The following is a 16,753-nucleotide window of genomic DNA, read 5'->3' as shown; positions in this document are numbered from 1 at the left end:
AAAGGAGGCAAGGTCAGAGGCTGCAACTGTGTAATTGCTGGAATTGGGATACTAGAGTCAGAAGGAAAAGATAAGCTGTCAGGAGGGCTGAAGTCAAGACTTAGGAAAAGGTACAGTTAATGACACTGTCAAGGTCAAGGATAAGGTAAGGTAGAGGGTGAGCCCTCTGATGCCAACATTAAAGTTTGAGGGTCCTAACCCCTGCTCTTCTGACCTTGTGTACCATTTGTCCTTAGAGGTGACCAGAGAGGTGGTTTCCTAACGGGCGTGATTTAAGGAACTATGCTGAAGCCTCATCACCCAAATTCTCCCTACAGAGGCCTGTATCTGATTTCTAACATTCTGCCATTAAAGCTTCCTTCAGTTCTTGCCTTCTGCTTTCCACAAGTGCTACCAACTAACCTATTAATTCATTATCAATCATTTATACATAGGTATGATTTAGGGGCTCGGGGCCTTTCAAGTGGGGCAGCAGCTGGCTGCAATCAGATTTTGATAGGCTACAGGGCATGGCTTTTGAGGAAGGAACTGAATATAAGATCCTATTCAGGAGAAAGGAGGTAGGGAAACAAATATTTGTTGATCACCTCCTATGTGTTATGCTCAGTCCAAGAACTTTGCATAAGTGATATTTGTGATTCCATTGTTTCCTTCTACTTAGGAACAGAAGAGGTAAGGGAGAAATGCCTATAATTTACCCAAGCTCCCGAGCTAATGAGTGATGAAGCCAGGGTCTGAAGTCAGAACTGCGGCGCCTGGGAGAGGTGTTTGGATCACAAGGAGAGGCATTCAAAGGGAGAAATACAAGAAGCTAAGACACATCGTGGTGAACCTCACAACCCTGGTGTTCCAGTTCCTTCCCTGAGGCCCAAATATCCTATGTGTGGCTATTTTTTATTCTCCTTAGCAAGTTGCTCCTTGACGAGTTTTTTCCTTCCTTCCGTTTTTTTTAAACAATAATTTAAATTTTTATTAGGTGCTCAGCCGCAGTATAAATACCCCCATTTGAATTGCTGACACACAAATCAATAGGGAAGCATTTTCCTGGAATGGAGCCCCTGGCATGGGAGCCTCCCAGCCGCATCCTCTTTCCAGAAGAGAAGGGGTTTAATAAGCAGAATGGACAATTTTCTTAAATAAGCCACAGTTAGAGCAAACAGAATGAGCATTCAAGTTTCTGGTCTAAGGCCTGTCTCTCTCTGTGTGTCCCCCTTTCAAGACAGGGTCTTGCTCTGTCGCCAGGCCAGAGTACAGTGGTGAGATCACAGCTCACTGCAGTGTTGAACTCCTGGCCTCAAGCAATCCCCTGCCTCAACCTCCCAAAGCACTGTGATTACAGGCATAAACCACCACACCTGGTCTCTTCCTTCCTCCCTTCTTCCCTTCCTGTTCTTTCATTTTTTTTTTCTGTATCCCCCATTCTCACTAAACAATTTTGCCTTTAATCTCTATATTACCAATCAGTAGTGTCATTTTTGTGAAACTATCTAGCATGGATGAATCAGCATGGGTGGCTGGGAACTGGCCTTAGGTTGTTAAAACGAGAACAGCACAGCATCCCCAGCTTTCTACCAAAGCTGAGGAATCTCGCAGCTCCGCAGGTCCCACTACTCACTCCAAGTCCCTCCGTCACTCTCAGACTTGGAGATCCTGCAGTAAAGATGTGGCTAATATAAATGAGCACCTCAATAGCGAATAAAGTTCCGTTAAGCTGCTCCTGCAATTCTTTGATGAAAGAGGCAACAAACTTGCATCCTACAACATAGCTTAAGATCTCATGCCTAAGGTACTCTGGGCAGTTGGTAATTCTTTCCATGAGTATCATGAAAGGAAGGCCAAAATCCCATGTCTTTTTTCAGTAACATCTCTCACCATTCTCACTGCCACCCGCACCAAGACCCAATGCTTCTCTGTTCCAGCCACATCGCATTTCTCGGTTACCTTCTAATACGCCTTTTCTAGGACTCTGAGCCTTTGCGTTTGTTGTTCTTTCTACCTGGAATGCCCCTTGTGGGTTGGCAAAGCCCTACGCACTCTTAACATGCCACCCACCTGTCATCTCCTTCATGGAACTTAATAAGATACCCTAAGCAGAATGAGTCACCCTTCCCCTGACCCCACTCCTACCTCACACAGCTGGTTCCTAGACATTAGCACTTCATGCTAATGCTACGAAGTTATCTCTGTGACTCCCTCTCTACCCCAACCAGATAGGGAGCTCCTCAAAGACACGGGGCCATCTCTCACTCAACTTCACATCCAGCCTTTAACGAAATGACTGGCACGGAGTAGATCTTTAGTAACAGCTTGTTGAAACAGAGAATACTGGATGAAAACCCATTTGTTCATTCACTCAACCAATATTTACAGAACGCCAACAGAGTTCCAGGCTGGGAGTGCAACTGTGAATAAGACAGAGAATGCCTTTATTCCCACCAGGTTTATATTCTGTTGGAAGGGGACAGACGATGAGGAAGAAATCACAGGCATATATACGATGTTGGCTGGTGATAAATGTGATAAACAAAAATAAAGCGGGAGGGCGGTGACAAGGAGAGCTATTTTAGGTAAGAGCATTAGGGTGGGCTTCTCTGTGGAGCTAACATCTGAGGCTGCTGACCTGCTGCACACAGGCTTTGTCTTCTGTGCTTAGCGGAGGGATGACGTGGTAGCTACTTCCCGTGCGGTGGCCACACTGAGTGACTCAGGTTCCTAAGATGTCTCTCTAGGGGCAGTGGGGAAAGCCAAGGCTATTTGACCTAAAGGAAGCTTGGTCTCTATAGCATTCAGCGCTAAGCTACTAATGAAGCTATCTCAGAACACACTGTAGAAATGAAAAGACTGAGAGGCCTGGTGCCAAAGTCTCTAAAGGACCCCCAGGCCCTGCCCGGTATCCACAGAGATACTGCAGAGCCTGTGGAGCGGGTTCTGCTTTCTGCCCATTGGAACAGTAGGTTTTCTCGGGCTTTGTGATTTCAATGACCAGCCCAATTACAGGACAGCAAAGGGAACCAAAATGATTGAGCTGAAAGGTGCAAGTACTGGGGTTGTGATCTCAATTCTGTCACCTATTGCCCTGTGCTACCTTGGGCAAGTCACTGAAACTCTATCGTAATTTTCCCATCTATAAATTGGGAGTAATCAATAACAGTCATGTTGCTTACCTTCACCAATGGTTGTACAGATCAAACATAATATAGAACTATGGAAGGTATAAAGCACAAACAAGATGCAGGAAATTATTACTTCTACTGGGGGAATAAACATTGTCAGAGTACCTATGAGGCGCCCAGAGTCCTATATATATATATGTTGCCTTATTCAATTTTCACAAAATTATGTACAGGAATTACTTTTCCCATGTCAAAGACTAGAAAACAAAGGCTCAGAGAGGCTCAGTGACTTCATCAAGGGGGCACAGCCAAGATTCCAGTTCAAGTTCACTGTCCAGAACTCGTGCTTACTCCACATCCTCCCGCCTGTGAGTAGTTGTTCCAAGCCCAGCATGGGTTCTCGGCCCTGAATCTCCTTACCCAGAGCTGTGATGTGCCTCCCTGCCAACTGTCTCCACTCAGCACCTGATGCAAGAGCTAAACCCTAGCTTCTAACCAAGCCTGCACTGGGGTTCTCAGGCCTGCCCAGACCCCAGTGCCTCTCCTCTGGTATGAGTCTGCCTCTGGTGTGGTTTGCTGCTGTGTCTGGCATGTTGTGGGCAGCTATAAAGTGCTGAACACCACACCTGCTTTTCTTCTGCTGACACCCTGCTATCATCTCCATCTTCGATTCCAGAACAGGGATGTATCTGGGCTGCCCCTGCATTGCCCCATGCCCCCGCCAGTACTCCCTGCCTCCCCTTGAACCTTCCGGAGGCTCTAGCTGCCATTAGTGGTCAATTTATGGCCTCCCAGCTGAACAAGAAACTTTGACAGAAACAAATTGTGCTTGGCTGTATCTGCCGTCCATATTCCTGCCCAGCTGGACCAATCATTTCAGAATCCATTTTAGGAATTTCACTTTTCGTGATGGCAGATCGGAGTTAAAAGACATGGCCCACAAGTAGACGAGTAGTTACAGCTTTGGCCCAGATAATCTCCAAAGTGAATAGGCCACAAAGCGAATGAGGCTTTTGTGGATAGATGAGAACCGGCACTACCTTGTGAGATTGAATGAAGGAAAATGCATTTAAGAAAACTCACTTGCGTTGGGCCTGGATTCTTTTCTCATCTTAAGGGAGTTAGACAGAGCTTTGTTGAAAGAACGGAATGGCTCCCCAAGGAAGTGGGGGTAGGACTGGCAGTACCAAGCCCCAGAGAAAAATAGTGATGCTCTGGTCTTACTTTCAACGTGACCTTTGTACTTCAAACTAACCACTAAGGGCTGTCATTCTCCAGCTCCTTGTGTCACTCTCTGGCAATGGGGAACCCGGAAGGTTTCTGAGTGACGCTCAGAGACAGCATAGTCATTAAGTGTACAGAATCCCTGGCTTCAAATTTGGCTCTGCCATCTGTCATGTCTTGAGGCAGGTTTTGTGAACTCTGTGTCTTGGTTTCCCCACCTGTAGAGTGGCGAGAATAACAGCAACTCGTTCCAAAAGGGACTGTTGAGATCAGTTCATTTCTACACATGAAGTACTTAGATCATTCCCAGAAAATAGTTTTTGTCATGTAGATTTTAGCAATTATTTTGCTACTGAAAATAGAGGTGGAGCTATTTTGGGACCCAGCTGGGGATTTCTGAACCCAGGAGAGCCTAAACATCCCCAAATCAGATCTCAGGTAACCATTTACCATTGTTCTTCCTTCATCACTGGCAGGCCCTGGTCCAGCCAGTCGCTGAGCCTGGCTCTGGAGTGAGATGCAAAACATTAGAAGTAGAAAAGCTATTTTCCCTCTCTTGTAGGCTTTTGCCACTGGCAAAAAGATCTCTTTAGCAATATTTGACCTTAAGAACTTAAAATGAAAAGGTCAAAACATTTCGAGGAGTGGGAGCTGGGTCCCTTCCCAGCTTTTCCACTGTCACAGAGTTGCTGAATGTCAGGTGTGGTTGCCAGAGGCCCACAGGATCCCCCTCTCCCAAGAAATAGTGGAAGTAGTGGAGCAGAGAGTGCAGAGGGGGAGAGAGAGAGGTCTCTGCACTTCTCACTGTCTCCTGGGCCTTTAGCCACAGAGAAGGATGCTGCTTGGGAGGGCTCTGTTGGATCAGAGTGAAGACACAGCCAGAGAAGTCACCCCAGTCCCTCTCAGGGATTTTCCTCCCTTCCCTTCCCAGACTGCAAGGATGGCTGCTGAGTTTCTCATTCTTACTAAATTAAGCTGATAAAATACAAATGAAAAAAGGTTGGGGGTAAAAAAGAGGGCACGGCACACTCTTACTTTGCATTTTAATAACTCAGGAATGGTGCCTCAGACCATTTTTCATAAGAGATTGACTGATAGTGGTCTCTTCCCCACGCCCACTTGGAACAGATCAGGGTCCAGACCAACAGCATGCTTTCCTCCTCTCCAGAACTTCCCACCTGGCCCTGCCTCCGGATGGAGGGTGGCCCACAATGAAACTCATGCCTTTGGCATGACTTGCTGGCCTCTCAAGGATCCAGCCTGGAGGGCAACCCTAGTTACCCAAGACACACTCCCAGGGAAATGATGTTCCTGTGGGCTGCATGGCTGTGTCTTGCTTTGCGAGGGAGCCAGTTATGAGAACACAGCCAGGCTCCACCAAGGGCAACTCTACGGAGATCAGAGCTGTCTTATTTGGTCAGCCAACCTTCCCTTGAGCTGCTGCCTCCAGTGTTCCAGCCCACAGGCCTTGCAGCACCAGCGAGAGCTGGCAGACAGGGTGAGAAGGAAACAGGGCTCAAGGCCACTGCCTGTCTTGAGAATGTGAGGCCTTATACCTGCAGCCAGCCTCAGCCCAAATAGGGCCTCCCCTACTGCATGAGGAGAATATATACCAACATATATTCACATATATGAGGGCACTGGTGCCCCTGATCTCCAGCCTCAAAATACATCTTTCCTGCCTAGAATTACCATAAAGTGAGTACTCTATTAATTGAAGAATCTCTACGTGCTGAGGGCTGTTAAAAGTCTTCTTGTAGAAAATGACATCTCATTTAACAGACACAGCAATTCTGAAAGGTAGGAGCTATTTACTCCATTTCATGGGTGAGGAAACTGAGGCAGAGAAGTCCATGGATTTCCCCACAGCTGCGCAGCTAGCAAGTGGCAGAGCCAAGATTCAAACTCTTTTTGGGCAGAGTTTCATCGAGTGTTTCTGCTGGCCAGCATAGGCAGCAGGGGATGCAGGGTCAGCGGAGACTTTGGGCGGCAGGGGCTGGTCAGGTGGGCTTTGCAGTCACATCCCATCTGAGGAGCAGAAACCTGGCAGCTTCCAAGGTAGATGAAAAGCCGACCTGCCTCAAATTGTTTTATTTAAAGCCAGGCTCCTGACTGTTTGAAGCCGCTTGGTTTTGGCAGTGCTCTTCCCTTTTTCTCTTTTTTCTTGCTGTTTTTAAACAGCCCTCGCAGAAAAGGGGAGCGCATCGTTGCTGGGCGCCTCACTTGCAGATGCTCAAAAGACCTCTGTCCCTCCCACCCCGTGGCTGGCTCCAGAGCCAGGCAGCTGGGCTGCGTGCAAGCGAGTGGGCACACATGCTCGCAAACGGCTCTTCTTTGCAGAAAGGCAGGAAGCCCTGCATTGATCTGCACCTGAAGTATAGATACAGATGAAGTCTTTTGCTTTTATAGTGAGTTTCACCGGCATTAAACTTCATTTATATCTCTATAAATATATACAGCTTCGAATGGGAGGCTTTATGGATCGCTTTATAAGTTCCATCTCTCTGTGGCACAGACTGGGTCACCGTGAGGAAACAGTCCCTTTGTAGGCAGCTCTGGCCTCTGCCCTTTTCAACATAGCCCTTTGCAGGGCTCTCATCTGGTGTTCAGGGCCCTGTGGGTCTCCCCAGCTGGCCATCTCTCCTCCCAGCACCTGGACAGACACGGGCTCTCCAGCCCTGGCGCTGCCCTCTCCTCTGTCTACTGTGCCCTGTCACCCCTGGCTCACAGCTGGCCAGTTGGGAGAATGGAGAGAGGGCACAGGACTGTCAGCTGATCTCTCCACACCTGTCCCTGGGCCCAGGCGCCACAGCTGAACTTGGTATTGACCAATTCACAGGGGACCTCAGGAGGTACTTACACAGGGCAAGCTGGCAAAATCTGGCTTATTAAGGTATATGTTTTACAGAAATCCATTTAGATAAACAGCCTATCCACACAAATGCCGACGCTCAGTGGATGCAGGCTTTACAATACTTCATGAAGCAGGCAGCAGCTTCTCTCCCGACGCACTCGCGGAGATAAATTCAAAGTAATCTATATAAACTCAAGCCTTTGAAATTGCACACCGTCAAAAAATTCAAACAATTACTCTAGTCCAGCCAGGAGGTGGCTGTTAGATGTTCTTCTTTTGGAAAACATAATTATAAAGGAAGGGAAAATGTTTCATAAATAAAATTCAGAATGGCAGGAGAACCTGGAGGGAGGGGAAGGTAGAAGAAATGAAACCCAAGTGTTCATGGTCTCTTGCTGACTGCAGAATAGGGTTCGGAAACCCTCCCTAAGGCTCAAATTCATTTCAGTCTAGTACAATTTCAAGGTAATTAATTGGGAAGAGGCATTTTTCAGATATTTAAAAATACATCAGCTTGGCTCTTGGTGCTAAAAGAGTAGAAGAAAAAATAGCCAACACATGCTCCTAAAATCAAGGTGATGTAAAACAAGAGCCGGCCCAACCCCTTAGCACTTGAGAAGCACATAAAATCCGGGTCAGCCCAGATAATTGCTAGCTTGTTAAAACACCAAGTGCTCCCCCTTTCCCCCCGAGCTGCACCCAGTCCCCAGGCCATATTAAGTAGCAAGTGTCACAATCTGGGACAGAGGACACGTTCAATGCCAGGCACTGTCCCAGGGACTTTGTACTCATGCCCTATTTAATTCTCTTAAAAACAACTTAAAGAAGATGTGATGATCTCTATAGGCTTTTGCAGGTAAGGGAAGGAGGGGACACTTCTGGCGGGGACCCTCAGATTAAGACAGGTTAAGTAATTGCCCAAGGTCACAGGGGTAGTATTTGTTGGAGCAGGAATTTGAAGTCCAATTAACTATCTCCGCAGGTCTTGCTTCTTCTTGATGTCTTTGCTCCGTGGGTTCTGCTTATGTGTGGCCCAGAGCAGGGCAGAGATAACTAAGACACAAGCAGCAGAGAGAGCAGAAGAATGTAGGCTCTGTCCAGGCACGGTGGCTTCTGCTTATGATCCCAACACTTTGGGAGGCCAAGGTGGGAGGATCACTTGAAACCAGGAATTCAAGACCAGCCTGGGCATTATATTGAGACCCCCATCTCTACAAAAAAATATTTTAAAAATTAGCCAGGCACGTAGGTGTATGCCTGTAGTCCCAGGTCTTCAGGGGGCTGAGATGGGAGGATGGCTTGAGTCCAGGAGGTGGAGGCTACAGTGAGCCACGGCTCATGTAGTTTGAGGAGGACACATCCAGATTAAAATAACCACAACTTTCTCCTGGGTCCTGGTAATAAACCTTTATTAAGTTGTTTATAGCCAGAGCATGAGATGTTATTATAGAAGCTAAGTTGGGGTGCCCTTGGCAGCTCCCTGATCTAGGATCGGGGTCCCTAGGAGACCAGGCTGGAACCCTTCAATAAACTCTAATGCATCTGTTGGCTCATTTGTCTCTGACGCCAGAACTCCTTCCCCCATTAAGAAGTCTTACCTTGTAATACATAACCCAGAGACATGCTCCCCAAGGGTGAGGGCTGCACCTCTTGCTATCGCTAGTACTTCTCTGGGATAAGATTGGGGCACTTCCGCAGAGAGAATAGATGAGAGTTTAGGATCCATGCTCACTCAAACTTTGGCTGTTGTACAGATTAGCAATGAGAATCTGAATATAGAAGATAAATCCAATTCATTCATGGGCACCAGCCCCATGTATCCTCCATTTGCCTTCAGGAAGCCACCTGCTTGAACTTCATAGGGAAAGGGAACAATTAAATATTCAAGGGAGTGTAATCATGGAAAAATATCTGTTTCTTACTTGATTAGAGAGTAAAGCAGAGTCAATTGGCCAGAATTAAAGGAGAAGAATAGGAAACAATACAAGCATCCATCGATGGATGGATGAATAAACAAAATGTGGTACATACATAAAGTGGAATATTAGCCATAAAAAAGGGATGAAGTTCTGATACATGCTATAAACCTCAAGGACATTATGCTAAATAAGATGAACTGGCCATAACAGGACAAATATTGTATGATTTCACTTACATATAGTACTTAGAATAGTCAGGTTCATAGAGACAGGAAGTAGAAGTTGCCAGGGGCTGGGAGAGGAGGAAATGGAGAATTAGCATTTAATGATAGAGTTTCAGTTTGGAAAAATGAAAAGTTTCTGAAAATGGATGCTGGTGATGGTTGCATACAGTGTAAATGTAATTACTGCCACCGAACTATATTTTTAAAAGTAGGGAAAGAGAAAAAGACAAGGTTGCTTGAATTCCCTTTGCCAATTGGCATATCATTAGCTTACTGTGCTCAAAATTTACCAATACAGTTCTAATTCAAAGTCACATTTCCAAGGTAATGATGTAGTGATTCTTATATATACATGATTGGAAATCGCTTTTGAACAACCCCATTCCAATTCCCCCTTCTCCACTGGACTTGCTCTTAAGAAGATGAAACTCTAGTTAGGTAGGAAATCTCATCATTATTAGCATAACCCATAATCAAAATGAGGCAAAAGTGTGTCTCTGCACTTCTGCGAAATCATCTACTGGAACTGGTTTTGTGGACATCATTCAACTTTGTATTTCTGTACTAGGGAGTTCTCACTTTGGCTGTCTTCTAACTTTCCATGACATGGTGTTTTAGCAACCTATACTTTACTCTGTGGGATTGCAGCTGGGAGAGATGACTCAGGAGACTTCCCCTCACAGAGCTGGCTCAGCGCATTGAGCGCATTGTCAAAGGCAGGTGACCTCAGAATTGGGCAAAGCCCTGGAAGAAGGTGCTAGAGTAAGGTTTCCAAATGGAGAGAGGCAGAGGACATCAGCACCCTCTGAACATGTAAATAGGTCTATGACCTACATAGACACATTTTAAGCTCCACTAAAGATTCTAAGTTACTGAGTAATCTGCCAGAAACTCTGATTTCCTTGTTGAAGACCCTATGTGCAAATGGTGCCCAAAGTTCCCCATCTTTATCCAGTGGCCCTTAAATGAGAGACAGGGTAAAAGAGAATTAGATAGGCAAGATGTCCAAACCGGTTATACATGTTTGTATGTGTATGCTGATACTACACACACACACACACACACACACCCCAAAGTTACCAAACTTTCTGATAACTCCATTACTTCTTAATGGTAAAATGCAAAAGAGCATTACCTCACCTAGCCCACAACCCAGGGATGGGAGCAGGGTGAATGGAGACATCCTTGAAGAGAGCTGTGTTGGTACGTGGGTCTCTGTATATGGCTTCCGGTTCTAAATTTACTCTTGACAAAGAGAAACAACATCCTCCTCAGCCATGACCTTTGTGGATAGGGCTGAATTTCATGGCATAAGTTCTATCACAATGAACTCTTCTCTTTCTTTACTAAGCTCACATGGGTACTCTTGCCTCAGCTCACTCTCCTGAAGCCCAGGTGGGGAGACTCATGACCAGCCACCTCAATACTGAATTCCAAGTTTTTAATGGAAATTTCAAAATCAGCTCCATGAACTGCATCAGGTAACTCAGGCAAGCTCCGAGGCAGTTGCCTGCAAGGGCTTCCACAATTTCTGTTCAGATTTGAGTGTTGGCTTCCATGAACACGATTGAAATGACTACTTGGCTTTCTAACACCATGACCTTAAGCTGGGGTACAGAATGTACCCCTTGCACATCTTTGTTACTAATGTATTAAAAATAGCCTCAGAACTCTGAGGTGTTCTCCTGAAAGTCTAGGGCTTAGATACCACATCTATTAAGTAATACATTTCCACTGCAAATGTAGCAGCATAAGCTATGGTAATACAAGTCAGAAAATGATGAGATTGGGGGAGGGGAAAATTTGAAAGAAGCACAGGGAGCTTTTGTATACTTTTTTGGGGGTACACAAGTGTACACAATTGTCAAAACTTAATCTGAATGCTTAAGATCAGTGTGTTTTATTATATACGTATTATACTTCATTTTTTTTCAACAACAAAAAGAAAGTAATAGTAGCCCTTTCCAGGTAAAAGATGGCAACCTTCACCATGGAGAACAGGGCAGAACAGCTGCCCTCCTCCTTCCATCTTTCCCCACCACTTCTCATCTCCCCAGTCCCACGAGGCAGGCCAGCAGTCTCCCCTGAGCAGTGAAGGAGGGCTGGGCATGAGAACTTAGTGGCTTTATCTCCATGATGCTGGCCAGATGTGACGGCCAGGAATGTTGCAGGAGTGGCTTTATATGCGAAGTGGGTTTGCATCGTTTCCCACTCCTCTTCTAGTGTTTCTATAGGTGGTCAGAGCCAAGCCCTCTCCAGCTCCTTAGTTATCCTTGCCACATTCAGAACCACAGAGGACTCAACAAAGGTGGTTCCAGAAAATGTTCATAGGAGAGAACAGTCACCAAACACCCAAAGCCAAGACATCTATGGCAACATGCCCCAGATAGGGGGGCTTCAGCTGGGATTTCTGGGGCATGGTAATGTGGCAATCAGGTACATGACATCAGTTCAACCTAGACGCCACCAGCCCGGGGTCTCTCTTTGCAGTAAGCCCAGAGAGCTCTCCATCTGGCTCTTGGCCATCTTCTTAGCTGAGAAGTAGAGGCCAGCAGCACCTTGAGACTTCTGGCTGATTCTCATTCTTCACCAGGGTGAGACCATTGCACCACACCGAGTTCCCTAAAAGGCTTTGGCTGTAAGCCTATCCTTTGGGGACCAATCCATCCCTTCTCTTCTGCACAGGAGCATTACTGCATTTCCTAGGTGAGGGTATATTAGCAGGCTAGAATTTCTGTTTCTGCTTTTGCTAAACTCTGTCCTCCCACTTTAAGTGTCTATGTCTCTCCATTTATAAAATGGGTCCAATAATGTCACTGAGCACTTTTTTTCAGAGAGAATTTAAGGGCATTAATGAGATAATGACCACTAAGTATGGTGACTTCAGTATTAAACGATGGCTTTGGACAGGGTCCACTGCAAGGGCATAATTTTTTTTTAACCCCCAGGGATGTGTCATGCAGAAATCCATCCACTCACTTGTTCAAACTGGAAGATTTCAAGGACAAGAGGGTTTGGAGCATTAAAACATTGAATGAGTCAGTGTTGGTTTCTGATGCTCTGCATTTGTCTATTTCAGTCTTTCTTCTCTACCCTTACAACCTCTGACTTCACTCTCTTCCTGACTGCATTCTACTTCCTGCCATTCTAGGGAGATGCTAAGATTTCTGGATCCAATGCCAAGCATAGCAAAAAAGAAAAGTGGTACCATTTCACTCAGAACTACATCCCTCACCCAGAAGGCTCCCCAGCCAGAGGCGGAGAGTATTTTCTTCATCTTGGAGGAGGGACCCATTGTGCTGAATTAAAAGTAAGACAAAAAATTGCCATTCTAGGGTTCATTTGGGGTTGGAAAGAGTGAACCACTCCCCTGCCTGTGTATCTCCCCTGTCTCAACACACTTAAAGAAAGAACCATAAATAGTTAGGGGTTAAATCAAGGGAAAACTTGCTCCTACAAGAAGCCAAATCTCTTTCAAGTTCCTTGTCGGATGCTGGCTCCACTGAGACTTGAATGATTCAAGGAAACCCTCAACCCCACTTGTTGAATAACTCACCCACGTAGGTGTGGCCAGGACTGAATGGGGGAGAGGCCGGCATATAGTGTCTCCAAGACCATACCAAAGTAGATGCAGGAAATTGCCTGAACATACTCCAGAGAGGCAGAAAGCAGGAGAGAATAGAGAAATACCCTGCAAAAAGTAGTAGCAATGAAGAATGAAGTAATAATGAACTGCTGATTGCAGAGCCTCTCAGTGCTGAAGGAGAGCAGAGTACCACTCCAAGCCCTCCTGTGTCCGGGACAAGTCTAAGTTTGTTTCTGCTTCCCCTAGACATATACAGACACACCTTTCTTTTGAGCTGTTTTTCACTGCCAGATGCCCCAGAAAACAGGGCAGAACAGACTTTTTCCTCTTTCTAGCCACCCATAGCCAATGATGACAGTAAAGTGGAGGGTACTTCCTGCCTTCTGCAAATGTAATATAATTCACATTAGCCAATCTCTGCAAAGCTCAAGAACACTGGCACTTTTCTACCACCATGAAGTCAGAATGGACCTCAGTCCCCCAGAGCCGCCCCAGCCTGAGCCTCACCTGTTGTACCTGCCCACTTGCCATGGGTTCACATCAGGAGAGAAAGTAAAAGGTCAGCCTGGGCTCTCTCCACAGCAAGAGCCCAGAGAATTCTAGGAAACTGACATTTAAGAAACCACCTCCTTAAAGCTCTCTCAGAGGTGCCCAACTTTTAACTCTACCTCCACTCCCAACCCCCCAGGCTTCCTTTGCAACACTTTCCCACCATGGATGGCTTGTTGGGAGAGAGTTAAAGAAGGTGCCCGACTTATTCCCCAAACCCTCTCCCTTATCTACAGACAAAAAGAACAGCCCTACATGGAGACACGCAGAAACCACCGGCAATTTAGCTCAGACCTCACCTGTCTTATGCAACAGTCCATACGCACATACACATACACACACACACACCCGCAAGGCCAAAGTCCACATCCCCCTTTAATTCGGTAAACATAGTTTTGCGCCTTTCTTTTCCCTACGCAGAACCCGACTCTACTGGCAGCAGAGAAATAGATGTAACCTTAGTGCCAAACGCCTTGCAGGAACACACAGACACACAGGAACCAATATGCATCTCATAGCTCTCCTTGGTGCTGAAATCACGTTAGCGAGAAAATCAAAGGAGCTAGTGCTCCGGACTTACCCAGGCTGGGGGTGGGCGGCCGAGGAGCGAGAGGAGCTTCCCGGGAAGAAAATTGTTGTCTGCTCAGGCTGGAGCCAGCTGATGCGCTCACCTAGAGAGCCCACCTCTCTCCCTTCTCTTCCCTTCCTCCTTTTCTGGGAGGAAGAGACAAGGATCTACGAAAGAAATGAAACCCAAGCTGTCAGGGCTACGGGAGGAAGGAGAATAAGGAGGCGACCAAAATAAGATCAAAAAGTCAGGTGGCTTCACTCCACTAGTGGTAATTCCTTGGGTCAGGGAGGACCCCCTTCTCTCACTCTCCCTGGGTCTGCCCGTCTCCTCTGCGTGTTGAGCCAACAGCCTTAGCACAGTCGGTTCCTGCCTCTGACGTGAGAGAGAGAAGGAAGCCTGGGACTGCTTTGCTGTCTCTCTCTCTCACGCGCTCTCTCTTTTCCCCTCTTGCTGAAATTTCAGCAGCATGAATTTTTTTTTTTTTTTTTTTTTTTTTTTTTTTTTTTTTTTTACCAGCCTCAGTTTTTTCCATCCCCCTACAAGCAGCCCCCTAGTGGACAGAAAAGAAAAGCATCCTAAATCCTCTTGAATAGTCCAGATTCAGACACAGGAAACTCCCCGCACCCACCAACTCTTGGGGCTGCCTCTGCATAGCCAGGGTCCTGAAGAAGATAGATAGAGGCTTCTATCTGACCAGCCCAGATAGCGAGAAAAAGGGAGAGGATGGGAGCTTTTTCCGATGCTTTGCCCACGATTGCAGGAGAAATCAAGGGTGGAATGGGATGTGCTAGTGGTTGGGATAGAATGTTTTGGAATAAGGTCAGTTGAGGGGTTCTCAAGTGGTTTAAGGTACTGCCTCAGCAGAAGGAACACTCCAAAGAGTCAGGGTCGAGAGCCATGTGAAGTATGTGTATACCTACTTCACAACCCAGGCACAGGAATGCCTAAAGCAGCAAAGAATACAGGGAACCAAGGAGATGGAGCTGGCCCTTCATCTAACTCCACAATATAGCCTTTTTTTAAGCTGGCAAGAAAAATTTCTGAAAAGATATAGCCTCAGATCATCTCAGAGATAGAGACAGAAGTGACCTTGATGCACATTTATGGAGAACGTTGGCAGAGAAGGGGGACCAAGGGTTCACTGCTCACAGGCTCATAAGGGATATCTAACGCTTGCTCTTAAATGTACAGCTGCACAGCCTCCCGGAAAGAGTCCTCATGCTTACATCTAAAAACCTTAGTCCTAGTTTCAGACTGCCACTTGCTTACTGGACATTTTGCTTCTCTATGGCTCAATTCTACTGTTTGTAAAATGTGGATAATGCTGCCCCCTCCCTACTGAATAGGAATGCTGAGGGATTGGAATGATATAGAGACATAGAACCTCAGGACTGGAGGGAATTTAAAGGTAATCTTATCCAAACACTCTTCTTATATTTGATTCACCCCTGGCAAATAACAATAGCTAACATTTATAGAGTGCTTATACCAGGTGCTAGGCATTATTATAAGCGCTTACATGTATTAGCTCATTTAAGCCATACAATAACTCTATAATGCAGAGGCTATTACTGCTATTCTACAGACTAGGAAACTGAGTCACAAAGAAATGAAATAACTTTCCCAAGATCAGACAGCTAGTGAATGTCATGAATGGGGATGGAACCTGAGCCAACTGACCCTGGATCTTCCTCTTTGAATTATCACATACTATAAATATACACTTCAGAAGTGACATTTGAAGTAAATAGAAGATAGCACCATAGTTATCATTGCTTTTATTTATGACAAGGTACCTAGATTGTTATAACACATTTATATGTGGCTGAGTTTTAAAAATAAAATATTTACCACTGTGGGTGCCAAACAAACTGTGGAAATTGCTATAACTGAATGAGAAATCTCCTAAGAAAATTAATTCTCTTGGTGATTTGGGTAGTTTCACATATACATAACTGGCTTTAAATCTTATGAAATTGGAAACTACTGGGTTTTAACATCGGTTCAGAGATACATCACTCAATTTCTGTACCAGAAGCAAATTATTGCCCAGTACCTAACACAGGGCAGGAATGGAGCTGGCAGTTTGAAGAGCTGAAATGTTGCAATGCACTCAGCTAATAAGTGCTCAGTGAGAAATCAACAGTTTTTTCAGAATTTCAGAATTATGAATTCCTTAGCTGGGCTGGCTTACTTTTGCTGGCTTTATTTTTGGATCAAAAGCGGATGAAGCAGGGCAAAGATGGTATGTGACCATTAACAAATCATGATCCCTGTCCTCAACAGTTTGCAGTTCCTCAAAGGGGGAAAGAAAGCACAAGAAACAAATTTTTACAATTCAACGGCTAAGTGCCAAGACACTGGACGGTAAGCACATGGAAAAGGCAACCAAACTGATCTTTGAGGGAGGGCTGGGGGAATTCCTAAGGTGTGTAGCATATAAGCTGAGGCCTGAAGAATCGTAAGTCTTCCTAGCAAAAAGTGGGTGAGAGAGTTTAGCTGAAGTCATGGCATATGCAAACTCAAGGAGGAGGGAAAGAGCACAATATGAAACTTTCAAAGGATTACACTTCCACTGACAAATGGGGAAACTGAGGCTCAGAAAAATTAAGTGGCTTGCTCAAGGTCACACATTTAATAACTATAGAACCCAAATCAAATGCACATCTATTTGACTCTAAAGTCATCCTCTTTGAGAAGCATGATAATGTCT

The 16,753-nt window shown here is 45.6% G+C and overlaps 1 protein-coding gene across 2 annotated transcripts in view; it reads right to left on the bottom strand.

The window, feature by feature from the left end:
- The window catches only part of TNR (tenascin R), a 416,610-nt gene extending 402,085 nt beyond the window's left edge, over nucleotides 1–14,525 (bottom strand). Inside the window, exon 1 of one of the 2 annotated variants that reach the window (XM_074390181.1) lies at nucleotides 14,050–14,525. The gene's annotated coding sequence lies outside the window, so the exon portion shown is untranslated. The remainder of the gene's footprint in view (nucleotides 1–14,049) is intronic. The other variant, XM_010336100.2, reaches the window with a different exon arrangement.
- Between the last annotated feature and the right edge of the window lie 2,228 nt (nucleotides 14,526–16,753).

Source organism: Saimiri boliviensis, chromosome 19, assembly GCF_048565385.1.
Source record: "Saimiri boliviensis isolate mSaiBol1 chromosome 19, mSaiBol1.pri, whole genome shotgun sequence".
Lineage (NCBI taxonomy): Eukaryota > Metazoa > Chordata > Mammalia > Primates > Cebidae > Saimiri > Saimiri boliviensis.
The sequence above is the reverse complement of the archived record's forward strand: the minus strand, read 5'-3'. Positions and strand labels throughout refer to the sequence as shown.